We start from the raw sequence: 19,271 nt of genomic DNA on the forward strand, positions 1-19,271 counted from the left end.
TTTATAGCAGCAAGTATTTAAAGGATACCTGAGACTTCATTAAGTATAGCTCTGAATTCTCCATACAATGAATGTGGTCTCCGAATACGTCTCATTTTAGATGGCATTGCAGCTAATTAATTTTTTTGGACCAGTCTAATTTCAGTTATCACAGTCCAATTTGTTCTTGGATGAAATTATTTCAGTGGACGGAGGGTTTGACTCTGATTGACGAAACAGACCTGCACGGTCATCCTTCAGAACAACATCTTATATTAAATATCAGCTTTTCCACTGAGACTGTCCGCCATGAAAATGATAACAATGACATCCAGAAATGCAAGAGGCTGCTTTTATTGATTTTATACCATCTAGATGTTCTAATAAATGCTTTGCATGTCAGGATGCAGGGAGCGGTGGTCTTGTCTCTGCTTGAAAATGTTTATCATTATTATTATGAGTCAAGACTGCTATTTTGAGAGATGCTGCAGATGTTGATAGTTTGTCAATTTCTGTTTTCAGGTGGGAGACAGTGATTAAAAACCGTGATTGTCCTCCTATTATAATATGTCTTATCAAGGAGAGAAATACATTAATAAAAATATCAATATATGCCACTACCATCTCCATGGGTAGATGGTATTCAACAAGGACAATGTCATTTGCCTCAGATATTTTTTATACCAGAGCATTTCTTCTTTGACAACAAGTTCATTGAGAGGGTGACGTATATATAAGCTTGTTCAATATAAATTCCAAGAAAGCAGTTTTCTTAGTCACACTCATCCCAGTGATGAGTCAAAGCCACCTTTCTCTTCCAAAAAGATTTTCATTGTGGATCATGAACATACACTACCACGTTGTCGCTTAAAAAGGTACAGGACATAAATTGGGTTCTAAATGTTATTCTTCCACATTATGACACATTTCCAGTAAAAGAGACTGTTTGGACAAGGTGAACTATCGTAAACATGGAAAGTGACTCAGAAATCCTTCATCGTAATGTTGAGTCTGCTGGCATCCTGGGGCCACAAGATGCAGGATAAAGCCAAAGGAATAAGAGCTATATTGTAAAATGAAGTGTGTGTAACACCCGCACCTAGAACAGTCACTGAGCTTTTCCATGTGGTTCTCCCTTAATACAAGGAAGTTGATATTCACATACAGAATGCATTTATCAGTGTGAGGATTATTTATCAAGGCCACTTTTGTCCTTTAACCTTAAACGGCAGCTCTGCCACTGTGCCTACCTATTATGGGTATGTTCATAAAGTAGATTTTTAGGTTTTGGGATAAGGGTCGTCATATTAGGCAGCTGGGAGCCACATGCTGCTATTGACAGCTCACAAATGAGAGCCAGAGCTGTATCTCGAAGTTATGAGAGGTTTGCGATTAAGCCGGACAATCATCTCCTGTTACGTCTTCTGTAATGAGAGAGTTTATTGAAGATCAAGCTCCAAATCTATTCTGTTCCTCCATAAATCATAAGATGACATGCAAGATTCAATTAGTACTGCTCGCTTAACCTTGGCGGTGCGGAAATTGCATCCCAAATTAAAGTCGGTATGAAAGGTATTTACAATAGATTATTCGAGGAGGCAAACAATATCAGTAAAATAGCAGGCAAACTAATAACTATACTTGAAAAGATAGGAATCCATATGGTTATTTGATAAACAGTGACTAAGACCAGCATAGAATCTGAAGGTGAAATAGCTCACAGTATGAGAGGAAACTGGATGCTCATTCAGGCCAACCACATATACGGCAAAAATCAAAATACAGATCCTATAATATGCAACATCGGAGCCTTGTTTGGACTGGGTAGTAATCAAGTTCTATCATTTTAGGGTCCCAGTGTATCAATAAGGATATGCACCCCCCTCTGCACTGGACTACATTTACAGCATAACAAGCCGTATACAGTATGAGGAGGCACAAAAGCAAGTTGTTTTTCTACTTAGGCAGCTAATGTTTTGCATTTTTAATGCTTCAGTTCATTATTTTTCTTCCAAATAAGTCTTTCATGTCTACGGAGCGTTTAACATGTATGTTGCTGTCACCTTTCACCAAGTCTCTGTTTAATCAAACTACAAAGCTTTTGGTTGCCTCATTAAAAGACAGAACTGGGGCAAAGATGATGACATCGGGGAAACTTTGGGCTTGAAGAGGAAACATTTGGATGGAGATCAGATCCTAATTTTTGACCAAAATAAGTGACAAGTTCTGTAACTGCCATATGCATTTCCATTTTCCAACTGAGAATTAAGATGGGATGAGACAGTGGGGATTTGTAGTTACTCGATACATGTGACACACAGAACACCAGAGGGTATTTTTTTGGAGGCCTCTTAGAAAGAAAGACATCGTACGAGATATCAAATCGACTTTAGATTGCTGATGGCTCGAGTGAGAGGAAAAGCATTTAGGCACCGGCTAGTATTAATTGTATACTTTTCAAAAGGACAAATTAATGTTGGACTTTGATTGAATAATCCTACCTTGAAGTGGAATTCTTGTCGTGAGAAAGAAATTTAATTCCTAATATTGAAGGCTCGTATGGAAGAGGAATGTTTTTTATTTCTGCAAACAGGGCACTGATTGTAGGTCTGCTGAAGTCAATTACCCGTCCGAGTGGCAGCATGCTGTTCACATTACAATTGCCATGTTACCCTGTTTATTGCTGTGTATGTTCCATGAGAACTTGTCACTGCCTTGGAATTGTGGGAAACAGATGAAAGCAGAGGCAATGTGTTACTGTACTCCTAAAGAGAGGTTCAATTATTTGAAGCTTGCATGGGAAGATGTTCCGCTCCAAAATCCACACCAAGCCATCCTTGACAATCGTCTCGGAGATCTGTGTGCCAGCGAAGTGACGGGATGCCGCGGCTCTCTTCTTCGCAATGCGCTCTGAGTTTTCGTAGCGGCCGTGGTGCGCGGTTAATGTTTGCATCGGGGCAGTGTCGTCGATTGCACCCAGTGCTTGATGAACAGCCTGCGATGTGAACAACACCTACCCTGCCACCACACGTTTTCCACAAATTCCAATTTATCAATCCTGTCTGGAAACGTGCCCTAACAGAGGCCTTCTGCCGTAATTGTACTGGATCATGGTTTGCGTGCTAAGGCCGTTCTGATTTGCGCAAATACAGAACACTTACATATGAGTCTTATTAAAAACAGGTGAAGACAAGATGTGAAATGGATGAGCTTGCAAAAAGTTTCTGGGATACAGAATTATGTGATGAAGCCATGAAAAACTTGTTGGGGGTGGTTTGACATCAGCCTTTTTTTTAAAAGCCCTACAAATAGGGAGATGATTCACGGAAGTTGGCCATATACTATATATCTCCATCCAGGGTGGCTGCACTGTGATCTTAAGTAGTGTGGGCAAACATCAAAAACATATACGGTACTTAAAAATGGCAGAAGGTAATTTGGATTTAGACAACTAAAAATGCAGACCCTTGCACTTAAAAGAATAATGCATTTAGGGTGATCTTGATACTCTCTGTCAGCATTTGTGCCTTGTTATATACCCATAAGTTAATACAAATGCCAAGACTATAATTTCATTTTTATATATAACCTGAGGGAAAGACATTCACCTTCCCATACCATAAATTACTAAGTACTACAAGTGCAAATCTCCATGTAAAACCGATGTGGTGCACTTGAATTTTAAAATACAGCTGTATTGATTCAGAGAATGGGAGTAGACACAAAGCTCAGAGGGAATAACTTTTGAATGGATGTAGACATTTCATCAAGTGTCTCTTGATGCAGTGTACTACAGTTTTTTAATACAACAAGCAAGGTTGAGTCAGAGAGACCAACTCCTGTAAATATTTGGTACGATTTTCTGGCCCTGAACTAGACAAAAGCATTCATACTTCTGTACGGTTCGGAGTCTTGAGCGGTCATTGATCTGATCAATAGACAGAGGAATCTTAAGTGAAAGTTCATGTTGGGTCTTGTAATTAGTTTGTAAAAGCCTGAGCAACATTTGCAACTTTCTGTAACTGTGAAACAATTTGGGACGTTTCCACCAGCAGTGACCATTAATATGAGAACTGTAGACAGAAATTTAGGAGAGGACTAAAGACACCCATCACTTCAAGAAGAGAGAGTTGTCTGAAAAGCTGAAAAGCAGTATCATCTGTTTTGATTAATACAAGATGATAAAAACACAGATGCCTTTGCATATGGATGAAATCCAGAGGATCCATTTGTGCTTCCATTTGTGCACAAGTTATTAGCACTGATATCTGATATATAAACACAATTAATATCTCCAGTTCATTTGTACCAGATTTCTCCAGTCAAGGGGAGAACACGGTGAAAAATGATAGCAATAATGAGACCATCCATTGTCTACCGCATATCCTTCTCAGGGTCGCGGGAGATGCTGAAGCCTTTCCCAGTTGCTGTCAGGCGAGAGGTGAGGTCCACCCTCAGCTGGTTGCCAGTCAATCGTAGGGTCAAATAAACAGACGGACAACCATTCACTCTCTCATTCGCACATCCGGGCATTTTTTCCAATTGAACTGCCGCATGTTTTTAGAATGTGGGAGGAAAACCGGTTAACCCAGAGGAAACCCACGTAGACCCCGGAAGAACATGCAAATTCCACACAGAAAGTTCCCGTGATGGAATCGAACCAGGATCCTTCGTGCTGTGAGGCCAAAGTGCTAACATGATCGATGATCAGCTGTCAGACTGTCCTGCTGTCTCTGATTATGCGAGAGGTTTGTATTGGTAAGGGTCTTCCAATTTACTCTTTATCGGCAAGTGGTTTTGGCTGAAAGAGAAGTGCAAATGATTAGCGCTGTGCCAGGAATTAGACTTGGCAAAGCACATTTCCTTACAGAGTTGCACAACAGTCCACAAATCCACAGGTGAATGTGTGTTTTTGAATGGGATGCTGGATGGGAAATTCATGTACACATAGTGTGGAAACTGGCAATCACATTTTTCCTTCCTTTAAAGGGGCTAGAACAGTGGATGTTAAATTATCACTGAAATGTTCCTAAGATAAATCAGAAATGTGTTGAGATCTGGTACTCTCATGTGTAAGCCTTTATCTATTAGATGTTTGTTTGTACTTAGGTTGGGCATTTACATGAGACACAGTTTCTATTTGGCACATGCACTGCCACAATGAATAAGTGATTAGTCTGTAAAAACAGTTTATTACAATAAACATGCACATACTATGTCCAACTGTATGACAATGATCATGAAAAAAGAGTGAGAGAGAGACAGAGAGAGTGAGAAAGAGAGAGAGTACGACCACAGCGAGCTGAACCTGCAGAGAAACCTGTCTTGCATTCTCATTACCTCTGATTCATCGTATGCCTCACTCTTCTCATAACTGGTAGTTTCAGTTTTCCCTGCTGTTTTAGACCCATAATCAAAGGTTTAACCGTTTCCAATAAAGCTTGGGAAACAGAGTTGAGCTTTGGCCATTACCCAAGAATAGTTCTCCAATGCTTGTATGCAGTGGAAGCACAAGTTGGGTTTTTTTTTTCTCCCCCTTCAAGCTCTGATTCAGACAGTGAGACCTTGGCTTGTTGGGTTCCCATGTGCCAAAGCTCTGGCACGAAGGCCCTTTTAATAATGAGACTAACACACAATTTACAGCCGCACCACAATAATCCCCCAGCAGTGGTTTCCAAATAACTTTTGACGGAATAGGGGTTGGTTGCTGGCAAACCTGGTCTATTGTCAAGGTTTGCCAAGGTTTACCTGTTTTCTAAACAATGTAACACGAGCAGTAGAGCCAAAGTCATTTTCTATTGAAGCTTCTGTGAGTGGGTTTAAAAGAGAGAGGAAGAAAAGCAACAAGATGTGATTATCTTGTTGCTATCTTAGCACAAAATAAAGAATGGGGGACTCGATAGCATGATTGCTTTGCAACATATTTGGGGTTTAATTTCAGTCTATTTTATTTCCTGTAACAGTGGGTAACATCAGACAGATGCAGTCCTCCTCCATCAGTTTTATATTTTAGCGGTATCACTTTTTCATTTACTGCCGAGAAAGCTTTAGGCAAACTCCTGAAACTACTACCTCCAGCTTTAAATTCTTTCAGTCGGTAGTTCTGTTGCCAAAGACGCTACCGCAGAAGGATGTAACAAAGAACACTGATGTTAAATTTGAAGTCGGCCTAAAAGGTTTCACCAACATGGAAATAAATTAGCTGAAGATTCCCAAATGTTTCTCTGACCCTGCTTTTCAGTGACTGTAAGTCGTGTCAAAGCACACAATAGCGCATTTGTTCAACGCTTTTGTACGATCAGTAAACAGCTCAGTTGTTACGCTGTCACATAACGGGACGCGGGACGTGGACATGACATTGCCAGAAAACATTACGCATGTGAAACTGTACCGCAGAGGGTAAGCGTACACCCCAGCATGAGAAGCCCCTCACCCGTTGTTGTGTGATTTGTGGAGTGGGTAGTTGGATTTAGATCATGGGCCCTGCTAAGGTTGTGCTGGTGCCAGGCGTATGATGCAAAGGAAAAAGAAGCAGGGGTAGAAGTAGGGTGTGGGAATTCTCTAGAAGTCTCCAACCTGTCTTTACTCAATGTTCACTCCAGCCCCTACAACAGACGGGGGGATTGTCAATAGTCAGAAGGCGTTAAAAGTGAATCTGTCTTTTATCTGGTGGCGAACCCTTGGGACGGCTCGCCTCCTTTTCAAAGGCAACGATATCGTACTGAATAGGAAATATGAATTTAAATCAGAAAGAGTAGTGAGGGTGATCCAGCCTTTAAATGTCAAGCCAATGTTTTAAGGATGTTCAATTTCTATTGCCATACTTCAGCATAACCCTCTTTTTTAGTCATAACATTCTCAAATGGTGCAAGAAAGCAGACATGAGACAGCTGACATTTCCCTCGGCAGAGACATTTCCTCTGCTAAACTTTCCTGTTCAAAAATTCTTTGTTCCAGTTGATTGACAGAAACTTCTCCCCGCACACTGCTTCCGGACCGCTTTTAAAGAGCCTTTAAAGGACAACTGAATAGTAGCAGTTGATTTCCTGCATATGTTTGTCGGGGGTGCGAATGAAGACAGGTGCTTCCTTTGGCACAAATGCAGAGCCGTGGAAACCCGAAGTGGGGTTAAACGCTTCAGACGAAGTCAGGGGTTGTTTTGACGTCCCTATTTTGGTTTACTAAAGTCTCTGGCAAGTGGTGACAGCTGCATGTAAGCAAAAGAGGGCCTCTATTGGAGTCAGAGCTCTCAGAGGTAGAGGCCGGATTCTGAACACAAACTTAAACATACCAGTTGCCATGCAATTGTCATATTCACAGTCTATTCCTGTATGTAATTAAGTTTGTTATAGCCTCTCAGGAAGTATCTTCACTGTCCAATTCCTAAGCCATGGAAACCAAAGGTATCTACCCGGGTAATAAAGGCTGAACTTCGAAAATAAAATAAATTAAAATTGGTTTATTAGAACCACGGCCATCAGAAAGAAATCACATCCCATCTCTTGGACTGTGTCGCCCATTGGAATCATGAATTTGATCAACAATTAAAATATGAAATATAGAAATTGAATGAATAGTCTGTCAAGTATAAACCATCCTTCCATCTCTTTATTGGAACCTTATGTTTGCTTTTAAACAGTTTGAAATACTGTTATTTCCATGCACAAGTACTTTTTCTAACCTGATCAGACAGTTACGTGGAGCACCCATGCTGGAAAATACACTCTTCAGCACTTTTTAATCGGCAAAATTTGGAAGTGCGTCTAAAATCCAATTTCGGTGGCAAGAAATGCTAAACCCACCTTGACATTTCAATTCTATGGGGTAATTGCTGCATTTTGTCTGAGGCTTTTGCAGATATAAAGCATGATCTTTCCTAGCTGGGCCAATTACATGCCAAATCATCCATCCTTCCCAGTGCAATGAAAAAGACAAAAACTTAAGGTGACATTATACCAAAATTATGCCTCAGCATCTATGAAATGTAAGATGAAGCAGTTTTGAATGCCCTTTCTGGACTGTGAGAAAAGAGCAGAATTTCAGGCTCCCAGTTTCAGAATGTGAGGACCCAAATGGGACCCCAGGCAATACGCAAATGAATAACTTGACTTGTTGTCTGTGTGTGTCTATGTATGTGTGTGTGTGTGTGTGTGTGTAGCGCATATCAATATTTCAGCTGGTGCGAACTGAATCCTGAGAGCAGCAATCTTCCAAGCTCTGACCTCTAAGCCAACACCAGAATCTGCAGAGTGAATATAATCGTCCAGCTCAGACACATGAGAGATACGTGAAGAAAACCCCCAATTTTGGCCCTTAATTCTGAATGCAAAGAAAAGGCATGCTTCCTATAAATGCATTTTGTGGATGTTTGTCCAAGTCACGGGAAATATTTACCTCTCATCAGCCAAAATAGAAACGAACAATGAGAGACAGAAGAGACGCAAAGGAGTCCCTGATACTTCAACACGATTCAGATTCGGTGGGCGTTAAAATAACGAAAAAACTGCCAAGTGTAACCCGTTTTTTTTAGAGGCTAAAAAGACATTCTGCAATAGAGAAGGGGTAATATGTGTGTTTTACTGATTTTTGAATTATCTCATGGAAGATGTTTTGGAGTGAAATTGCAGTGAAATTCAATGCAGTTACTTTTCATACGATATAATACGAAAATATGTGTGGTAGCTTTTAACAACTTCTACGAAGAAAATTCTCCCTTTTATGCTAGTAAATTACTTTTCTTGGATATAGTTAAAAAAAATTTTACTTAGATACAGGCAGAGGTGGTTGCCATAGCAAAGCAAGACTATTACACCTGCAGACAGTCCGGAATCTTTCTTTGTGAAGTTGTTTCTGATATCAATGCCCAAAAACAATTATCATAGCCAGATCTTCATATTTGATTGATTATAGTGAAGGAGACTAACTCCTGGAACTAACAGCAATACGTGTCCACATCAAAAAAATGATCCAAAAAAAAAAAATTGAGCACGAGCATGTCTCAATGCATCACCGCTAAAATCTCAACAATTATCATGTGACCTATTCACAATGAGCGCAAATAGGTGCTGCCGAGTCACACGCTGCCCCAGTTTTAGCTTTGCACAGATTAGATGCAAATGTGACTCGTGAAACAGAGTAAAACAAGGAATTTAAAATGTATTACTTCTGCAGAGCTGCGTCTCTTATGAATATTTGTTTTTAAGGTATGGAAACAAGGAACCGATTTGGCGCGAGATCCTTGATATAATCTTATGTCAAAATAAATGAAGCCTGACAAATATTGATTGCCAACACAGATTAAGATTATAGAGAGTGCTGTGCACACGGCCAATTAGATATTGCAATTCTTGATTAAACCCAGACGTATGAATGTGCATCGCTTGCAGCAAAGGAAACCTCCAAAGACGACTTCTCACATTTTGAGTAGCAACCACTGCCAGAGAACCAAATTACTAAAACAGAAATATCAATCTTTAACAGTGATGTTTGGGAAGTCAGCATGTTGGAAAAGGACGAGGTATATATCTCCCTCAAATTACACACTTTGACGAAGAAAAAAGTTTTACCTTGGCACATATTCTTTGAGACACATGCTTCAACACAGAAGAACAAGACCGAAATCGTCCCAGGTGTTGCTATTGCCATTATGTAAATTATCACCGGGGCAGTAATTGTCTATTTACCATATGTGATAGAAAAGCTTGAGGGCTCCCTGAGACTGCCGCCCACAACAAACACGGAGGGGGGATTTGAAAGAAGCAGGCTGGAGAGCGGTAAAAAAAAACTAATCATTACTGAGTCGTGTCATCCTCCAGAAAGCAAGGACAGGTAAAGATGGAAGGTCAGAGGGGAGGCTGATTAGTCAGAGAAGATAATGGGCCTGCTGATGCGAGGAAGATACAATGATGACATGAAGGATGAGAGGGTGAGGAGACAAGGGAGAGCTGTCTTACGGTTCGCAGCTTGCAGCCTCTTAGGGATACAAGAAAGATGGTGAAGTAATTAAAGCCGTTGTAAAAAATACAACTTTATTCTCTATTTAGTTGAATAGAAAGTAGCAGGAAAAATGGGTACGCTGTGAAAAACACACCGACTGAAGACGAGACCAATGGTGGAGGCGGGACCATAAATCTGGACAGAAAACTAAAGAGAGCACACGGAGGAAAGAGCCTGATAGAGAAATCCATTTATAGCCATTTTCCTCATGAAAATCAAACGAATTGGCTAATTACGGCCTCCTGCTGCCTCTTGTTCTTTTTATGAATAGTCAATCGGGTCATTTCACTTCACCTGCTCTTAAAGAGATGAAACCAACACTAAATCCTTTACACAGGAGCCCGTGGGTGCAAAAAATTATCGAATAAGCACACTTTAGACAGGGGTGAAAGTAACCAGTATGTAGCAAAAGTAATATACTGCTATTCTTCACCTTTGTGTTACAGAAATGGTTCTAGGAGATGTACAACTCAGCAAATTACAGTGTAAAAAAATGGCATATTGAGTTTAATTCGGCAAAAGCAGCAGAATAATGTGACCGTATATGTGAACTTCATTTTTTTTTTTTTTTTAAACGGCGATGAGACCATGATCATTCCCCAAAGAGTACCTGCAAAAGTTCTGCAAACACAACTAGAGCCTGTCAACTCAACCCAGATAAAGTTAATTGTCCCGCAGCGTAAAATGTCTTAATTTGCTCGCCGCTTCAGTGTGATAATTGAGACAAAGAAAAGTGTTATTACACCGCCAGGCTTTGAGCACACACTGAAGTACGGTGAATAATTGCAGGAGCTGCTCACTCACACACCGATGGCACTCAAGAAACTGTAGTAGTTAATTGGAGAGCCGATGTGTGTTTGCTTTGCAAAGTGAGAGGGGAATTGGGAAATTATTGACGGTCGGGTCTTTTTTGAGCGCAGATCACCCGTCAGCTCTCGCTGGCCAGCATGTCGACTTTAAATTCATAGTCGTTTTCAGATCATTAAGCTAATAGTCTGGAGTAACCTTGCATTGTTTGGACAGAACCAGAGGGAAACAGAAACATATCCGTCCAAACAATAATTAAGACTAAGGGCTTGTGGGAAAAGCAACATTCCATATTTGAATTTGAGATTTCCAAGGTATTCCATCATAATCCAACCACTTGTGTCTGCAGTGAAACAAGTGCCTCTACTTTTTCACTTCTCTTTGGGTCTTCCGAACACCTTGGTGCGACAGCCTGCCTGAATTTTCCTCAGCACCTGCGCGAACAGGTAGAGCCGGCCTCAAAGTCATGGAAACATAAGCCGCAAAGTCCTTGTCTTTCAGTTATGCTAAAACAAGAGCTATTGAACAAATGTGTTTCTTAAAATCACAACTGATATCTTGAATCAAGGGTGTTGAGCCTTCTTTCAGAGAACAAAACAAAATGCAATTGTGCTTTGATATGAATTCAATTGTCATATGAATGATTTGTTATTTATCACAAAGCAGCACTCACACAGTATGTCTCCATACACTGAGACATCATTTCATTTTGATTCCAATATGTAATAAGCTTATACTACTTGTAATATTATTCATCAAATGACCTTTATGTTCACAAAATTCACCATTACTAAGATCTGAACAATAATTTTAGGGTGTGGTGCAGGAAGTAGAGTAATCGTCTTTGGGACCGAAAATTCCTGGTTCGATTCCCGGCTCCTCCTAGTGTGTCAAAGTGTTGTTGAGCAGGACGCTGAACACCTAACTGCTCCCCTGGCGCTGCTGGACAGCAGCCTCCTGCTCATGGTTCATCTAAGATGGGTTAATTGCAGAGAACGAATTTCCCCACAGGGATTAATAAAGGATAAATTACTATCAATAGGCAAAGTACAGGCACTAATGTGAGATGAGCACAAACTGTTCCACACACTCTCTTTTATCTGCCTTTACTTTTTACACAGCGCACTGTCACCTTTTGATATTTGCATATTCCAAGGAGCAATTTCACCCTAATAGACAATACTTGACCTGAGTGACATCAACATCCAGAAACCAATTGTGGTCATAAACCTGAAGCTCTGGTGTGAAAGCTGGGGCCGCTGCTACTCAAATGAGTTAAAAGAAATGACAAATAAACAACGAAAAGCGAGGTTAACAGAGATCGTCAAAGAATTTACAGTTGTGATTCTACCTCATTAAACTCCAGGTACCATTACATAACTTCTTGAAGGCTTTTTTTACTGTGTATGAATCTGCTGCACCTCCCTGAGAGGGGAGTTACTCGGGTGTCCACTGTAGTTTGAACAGCCACGGAAACATCTAACAATATATTTTTTTTCTTAAAAGTTTTGCCGTAGACAAAATGCTGAGCTGCATAAAATGCGGCCAGATCAGACAAGTAAGCAGGAAATGTGTTTGACACGAGTGGCAAGCGAGCTTAGACCCTTTTTAAATCAGACTGCTGATGCATAAATAGATACGCAGTGAGAGGTGGCAGCAGGCTCCGAAAAATTTCCAGCTCAGGACTCGTCCAATATGGCTTGCAAAGCAGGTTCTCGTCTGGAGTGAGAATGTAGAACTCATGAATAAAGACCACAGGCGCACTTGGCGCCGGTCCACAGGGCGAGCTGGATCCCCTGGTGGATGTGACAAGCAATGCATGTATGCATTTAAATATTGTCTACTCAATTTTATCACTGTAACACAGAATTGTGTATTTTTTTGTCATTCCTAGCTCTGCACTTGCGGAAGGAGAGATAATACACAGATCAGATCAGTGTGTGTGTCCTCAAGTTTTGTACTTTCTTTTGTTTCTAAAGTATTATTTGCCATATTCTTTATTGAGCATATTGGACTTTGACTTAGCAAAAAGCGCCTCTCAATCTCTGAACCACTGATTTCAGTTTCAGATTTTTCAGCTTTTCATTCACTCAGATGTTTTGTTTTTTCCAATGTTCCCCTTTTTTCCCCGAAACATGTCATTTGTAATTTTGTTTTGTTTATTCTGTTTTGTTTGGTTCAGTATTGAAATGGGTTTTAGTTACATCTATGAAAAACCAACCAATCTTTCCATCGGCCAGCCAAATTAACCGGTCTTTATTCACCATCCCTTCTATCCTCTATCTTGTCAAACGACTCCACCATCACCACCACTGTTTGAGCCATGTGAAATGGCAACGATTTGTAAACATGTTGCAGCCCGAATGCTCAGAGTGGCAAATTTTGATTCTTTTGACTCAAAAAATAAGGCAAAACTGCTCTTTTCCCTCTATGAATAGTTGTGAGGGTTTACTACAAGCTGAAGGTCTGGGTAGAAGGATGCTGAGGTTGGAATTGTCAGGCAGGAAACCTAGAGGAAGATTTATAGATGGAGAGAGTTGGTGTACAAGAAGAGGATGAAGAGGAGAGGGTCAGATGGAGGAAGATGAAGGGAGCAGTCCAAAGGAAAAGAGGACTAGAGATGGTCTTCGGAATTTGACCCAATCTTATTTTGCAGGGGGGCTGTTGCTGAATTGTGGGCTACTTTCATCATAGACTGGCTGTAAGTGCCTTACATACATACACACAAATATTCATCCAAGCAAGCGGAGTGGGTTTTCTCATGTTGTGGAGTGAAAATATTAGTGAGACCTCTCTCCATGCAACCGCCAGGCACACTTGGTGGACACAGAGGGACGTCTGGCAGTGCCAAGCTTACCTAACTGGTGTTTTGTCAATTAATCAGGCCTCCTCTGCTCTGCGCCGCTCCTATTGTCTGCCCACATCATGTCAGTCTGCATTTTAGTTTTGACTGCTTTCAGGCTTTGTTAGAGTCTCAGTTTGATGTTTTCTATACATTGTGTACAGTCAGTTGTTTGGTTCACTTTTTCTGCTGTTATTTCTTATTGTTTCTTTCTATTGGGTTGCTATTCTTTAATACCCGTCTGCATTTAGGTCTGTCTGCTTTCTCCACACTGCGACAGCCCTTACTTTTCTCCAGATTAGTAATATCCATTCAAGCAAAGCCTTTCTGGTACAGGTTTCATTGCGGATGGATATTCATATACATATATATATTTATATTCATGTATATATTTTTATGTGTATATATGTATATAGATATTATTTTGTTTCATTTTATTTTTTTAAGTATAAATCCCAGCCTATAAATCTAAGCGCAGTTTGTGATAAAGCATATTACTCGCAGCGCAGACGGAGCCATTAAACATTAGATGCAGGTTCATTGGCGAGGAGAACCAATAAGAAGGAAATGTTCCCATCAGAGAGCTTTAGTGTGCTGAAGTATTTCAAGGATGCACTGCAGCAGCAGCAGCCGATATACTTTGGGGTTTCTATTGCTGGACGGAAAAATGTTTTATAGAACGAGAACAAACTAATACTCACAATTTGTGGCTTTTCAGAACTGTATAACGCCCCTGTTTAAAAGTACGAAGAACAGAGAAGTACAAAAGGAAAGCATGGCAGTCAAATTTAAACAATTGGTGTTTCCAGTAAGTTATAAACACGAATTAATGCTACTTGATTTACATAGACACCAGGAAATGGCCAGTGCTGTGTTCTGGTGGTATAAAGCTCGGGCTGTTTGACAGAGTCCAACAAAAGCAGCCAACAAATCTGGAGAGGCTTCCAGGAATTATTGAATCAATCAATTGTTTGAAGTCGCGTGTCAAACAGAATTCTGCTTTGATTTGCCTTCCATGATCAATATTTCTCATGTCGCAAAATGCCGGGTAAAACAAATCAGGCGAGCCAACGTTTTTAGTACCATGAAATAAAACAAGTCACAACTTGTATCTCAACGAGAAAAATGTAAACTTTCTCTGTCTGCTGTTCTTACCCAACACTCCCACACGTTTACCAGACACCCGCTGGCTTGTCCAAAAGCATGCCAAAGATATTATACATTTACCAGTGTGTAAGAAAAGGAGAAAAACAGATCCAACTTTCCTTTGCATTCACTACTTGAATGTATCAACAGGGCTTGCTGGACCTTGTGTTGACTTTACAACAGTCAGTGTCATAAAAAGAACCTTGCCGAATTATAATTGGCGCCCGCCGAAGCGGATTTCTGGGGGCGGTGCAGGTTTTGGGTCAAGCTTTTGAAGCTGCTGCTGATACTGTTCATTAGGACCCGCATTTAACAGTCAGCGCTGTTACCATTTTATTGTTCCTGTTGAGATTTACGATAAAATTAATTCAGAGAAGTGTAATCCCTGGACTCTGCGCCGGGTCGCGGTTCAACATTGACTTTCTTTTCGCTGAGGTGTGGCCAAAGTACCATTTGGCAGGGCCCACCTCTACAATTCCAACACTGACATCTGGACTTGATTCATCAAGGTATTTTCACCAAAGTGTCTTGATGCAAACAAGCATGATGAACAAAAGGCATCCACGAGGATGCTTTGCATGATGCACAGCCTATATGAAATAAATAAACAAGCCAAGTGGGGATACAACGAGGCAATTAGGGTTCTATTTTTACATCTAGATGCTTGCGGTCTCAGAAAACCGAGCCTTTAATGAGACCCGATGACAAGAGATGGAACGGGGTCAATTTGTGTTTTCGATTCACCAAAAGCTCTAGCTCTTACTGTGATTCGACACAGGAGGGGCAACGGGGACAATTCCAAGTGAGCAAAGTTCTCGCAGAACAAGGAATATCAAAGAACCGTACAAACACACACACCAGAGAAACGCCCATCCTGCAGCTGATTTAAGAACGTCAAAAGATATGAAATGTCCACAGGCATTTTAAGCAGCATAATCCTTAAATGTCACAGATTTTACACACACTAATACTCCATGTTCAGTCGAAGCTTTAGCCAAACACATACATTTTCAGGGAGACACGAAGGCAAACGCACTTGCACACTTGCAACCACAACACAAAAATGCTGCATGATTTCAACAACGTTTCTGCAGACTTTCTTCTTCCACTTTCATACCACCGAGGAGACTTTTGTCTCAATCGAGTGTGCAGCTATTTGGCACTTGGGTCGTGTATTGATCAGAACCTCTCCATTTCTGTTGCGCGATTCTGGTCTCTTCTTTCCAGGAAGAGATGCTGGAACCTCAGCGAATGCCACAAAGCTAACTTCAGAGCTGACTCTGTTTGGTGTATTCCTCAAAAAAAATGTAAATTATTATTTATTACATTTTTCAGCAGTAACTTTTTGACTTATGATTCCCTGCCAACAATAATTTGTTACACGACTGATTATATAACTTTACTGTTACACCCTGCGAAATTGCAATTACATAATTTTTCCACAGAATTCAGACTTTGTGTGTGCACTTCATAGTGAATGTCAGAGCAATCGCTGGCAAACAGCAAAAGACTTCAAAACTCACAGTTTGTTCCTGCAGCAAATGAATTCATCAGATTTATAGGCCAGATGAAAAGAACACCAGAGTGGACGACCGCACGGCTTCTCTTTAGCGGGATGTTACTTCATCAGCTTCATGATGGTGTGCTTTTATGGAGGGTCTAATATCAGAATTGACATTTTGCAGACAGTGAATGTGACTGGATTGTTAGTAAACGGGACGAGAACTCACAAAAAGGTAAAGCATCACTAGATTTGTTATGCCTATAATTGCATAACATCCTACACTGCCGGGGCTATAATTGCATTTATGTTTTACTTCTCAGTGATGAATGTATTAAACCCGAATAAAGCTGAGGACAAAACGTCCCTTACAGAGAACATTAACTTACATCCCTCTGATAGAAATTGAAACCATTTGAACGAGAAGGTCCATCCATCACTGTTGAAATGAAAAATCTGCACGCAAAACCAATTTATTTGTAATTTCATATGATAATCCCAAAATATATTCCAACAAATAACAAATGTGATCCGTCCTATATCTGTGTTACATCGGCAAAGTCCAACCAGTAGTATGAGCCTCTTGTTCTATTGGCCAATAACTGTATCCCGAGTATCTGTTCACTTCAGGCAAATCCCCTCCGCTCATCATGGCGATACTAGCCGCATTGACTTTCCACCAGGAAATAGGCACTGCCGCCATCATTTTCATCAGCAAGACAAGCTTTGTCGACCCAAAGAACTCCATGTTTCCAGTACAATCTCCCAGCCAACAAGGACATACATATGGCACCACTTTCTGGTTTAATCGTAATGCAAAAAGTGATGTTGTACTATTTTGTCCTCCCAGAAAGTCTTCAAAATGCAGAAGCTCGACACTCATGATCTGTTCGTTTCACTTGGAGTTTAAAGAGAATTCCCTCAACAGGATTTAGGCAGTGACTTGAAGCTAAATTAAATGTCCAGCAGTCACATTTGCAGCTGTATAGCTCCCGGGTTGATTTGCGTCTGACCTTATCAGAAACATAACATCTGTATCCTGCAACTGCAGGAACTGGATTAACCTCATAATAATTTAAAGAGTTTCCTAGGACCCTTCAAGTTACATTTCAAGAAAATTATAATCAACTCAACTTCTAAACCTGAACATCTGTAAAAAATCATATCCAGTGTCTCTTGGATGGTGCACTCAGCCGTTTTTTTCCCATCATTATTTCATTATGAAAGGGATGAAGGACTCTTCTCTTCTTGAACGGAGTATAATTATTGCTGATGAAATGAAATGCTTTCCTGTCATAGGCCTTTTACATCTTTGACATGTTTGGCATTTGGAGGATGGGAGGGGTCTTTGGGATGATACGAGAGCAGACCACACAGGAAAAGTGTGAAGAGCGAGGTTATTCGGCAACACGGAGAGGATGTGTTTGCATCCATATGATGAACGCTCGACGACGAAACAGACGCAGGATATGTCGGCTCAAAGAAGCAGCGCGCAGATGGGCGACGAGTCAAAGGGGAACAACACCTGAATAAATGAGCGGAGAGAGACGATGAACATACCCCCACCCCTTCTGAGACCATGATGGGTCAGTGAATGGTTTGATTAGGATGAAAACACCATCGGTCATATTTATGGCCTTGGCCAGAGAATCTCAGCTACGCTGCTTGTCGATGGCAGATTTACACTCTCCTAAACAACAGTTCCCTCATTTGTTGTTTCGGGCTCGAACCTGGTGCTCAGACTTGTGCCACCTGAGTAGCTTTACTTTGCACAGACACCGAACAAAGGCGCTTTATACAGAGTTCCTTATTGATTCTGTCAGCAGCTCTTATATATAGTGAGTTTTTGTTCTGTTTTTCTCACTCTAAACAAATACTGCTCATTGGACTTGAATGGAATGCTTCATTAGTCAAGCGCAGGCTCAATTTATCCCCAATGGAGACCAGCAGATGCTGTCTGCAGACTTGCATGACCGGATATCAAGGCTAATTGTACAGCCTGGTCTGAATGGCAAAGACATGTGATACCAGCTGAATGTGCCAACTGAATGCTGCAGATTGCTGCAGGCAAGAAGGAGACACAAGAATGAACAGGCAGCACCGGTGTCAAGCTGTTCACTGACAGATCAGCACTGTTTGGTTGTTAACAGGTCTCCAGCTGGTGTCTAGTGTGTGCTGGGTATGTTAGCATGGTTAGCTCACCGTGGTTTTTCAACCGGAGACGCTGACGAGCATGTGTGCAGCAGGGATGTTTGCGTAATAGCACCGGAGGCCCCATTGACTACAAGCTGCCACTAGGATGAGGAGGAGGCAGCGGCGGGCATGTATTTAGACAGCTTGTGTCTCTGACGGGTGGAATGCAGACCACAGAGAGCAAGGCCGAAGTGACAGAGAGGACTCGTTTGTACACAAAAAGTCTGGCGCACGGATTGGGTTACAGCAAGATTAGAGAGGGACATGCGGCAGCTTTGCAACTTTGCTGCTGGGGTTTTTCATGGTCTGCTGCATTTGCTTCTAAAAGGTACATAAAATGAATAAAGTGATCCCAGGATGAGACTAATACGGTAACATGTTTGCAAAATTGTTTCTATCTTATCGGAGTTATTAGATGGATTTTTGGCTTTCTAATCATTGATATATGTCTGCAGCAAGCTGTAACTTTTCTTGCATGACTCTAACACACAAGGAGAAAATGAAGTTGGGAAAGCCACTGAAGCATGTCTTCAGCACAAGGGCTTTTTTCTCATCTCTGAACGGGAACGGATGATGGGAATGGGTGGTGGGAATGCCTGCGGTTTGGGTTTCCTCACTGAAACCTCCCTGGGTCACCAGTACCGTTTAGTGGATCACTTGGGGTGGCTGCAAGTATGAGTTGACCGGTTCTGGATGGCACCCCACTGAAGTAACCTGCCACCATAAATCGAAACGAGCTCATGAAATAAAATTAGGGCAGCCGATAATAAGCCACTCTTCCAGTAACAGACAAGTTTCTGAGTTCAT

The 19,271-nt window shown here is 41.1% G+C and overlaps 1 protein-coding gene across 1 annotated transcript in view; it reads right to left on the minus strand.

The window, feature by feature from the left end:
- The window catches only part of col25a1 (collagen type XXV alpha 1 chain), a 170,134-nt gene that overhangs the window by 93,882 nt on the left and 56,981 nt on the right, over window positions 1–19,271 (minus strand). The window lies entirely within an intron of this gene.

The sequence above is a fragment of the Fistularia commersonii genome, chromosome 19, assembly GCF_037954325.1.
Source record: "Fistularia commersonii isolate RoL2024-O1a breed Wild chromosome 19, RoL_Fcom_v1.0, whole genome shotgun sequence".
In the NCBI taxonomy this organism is placed as follows: domain Eukaryota; kingdom Metazoa; phylum Chordata; class Actinopteri; order Syngnathiformes; family Fistulariidae; genus Fistularia; species Fistularia commersonii.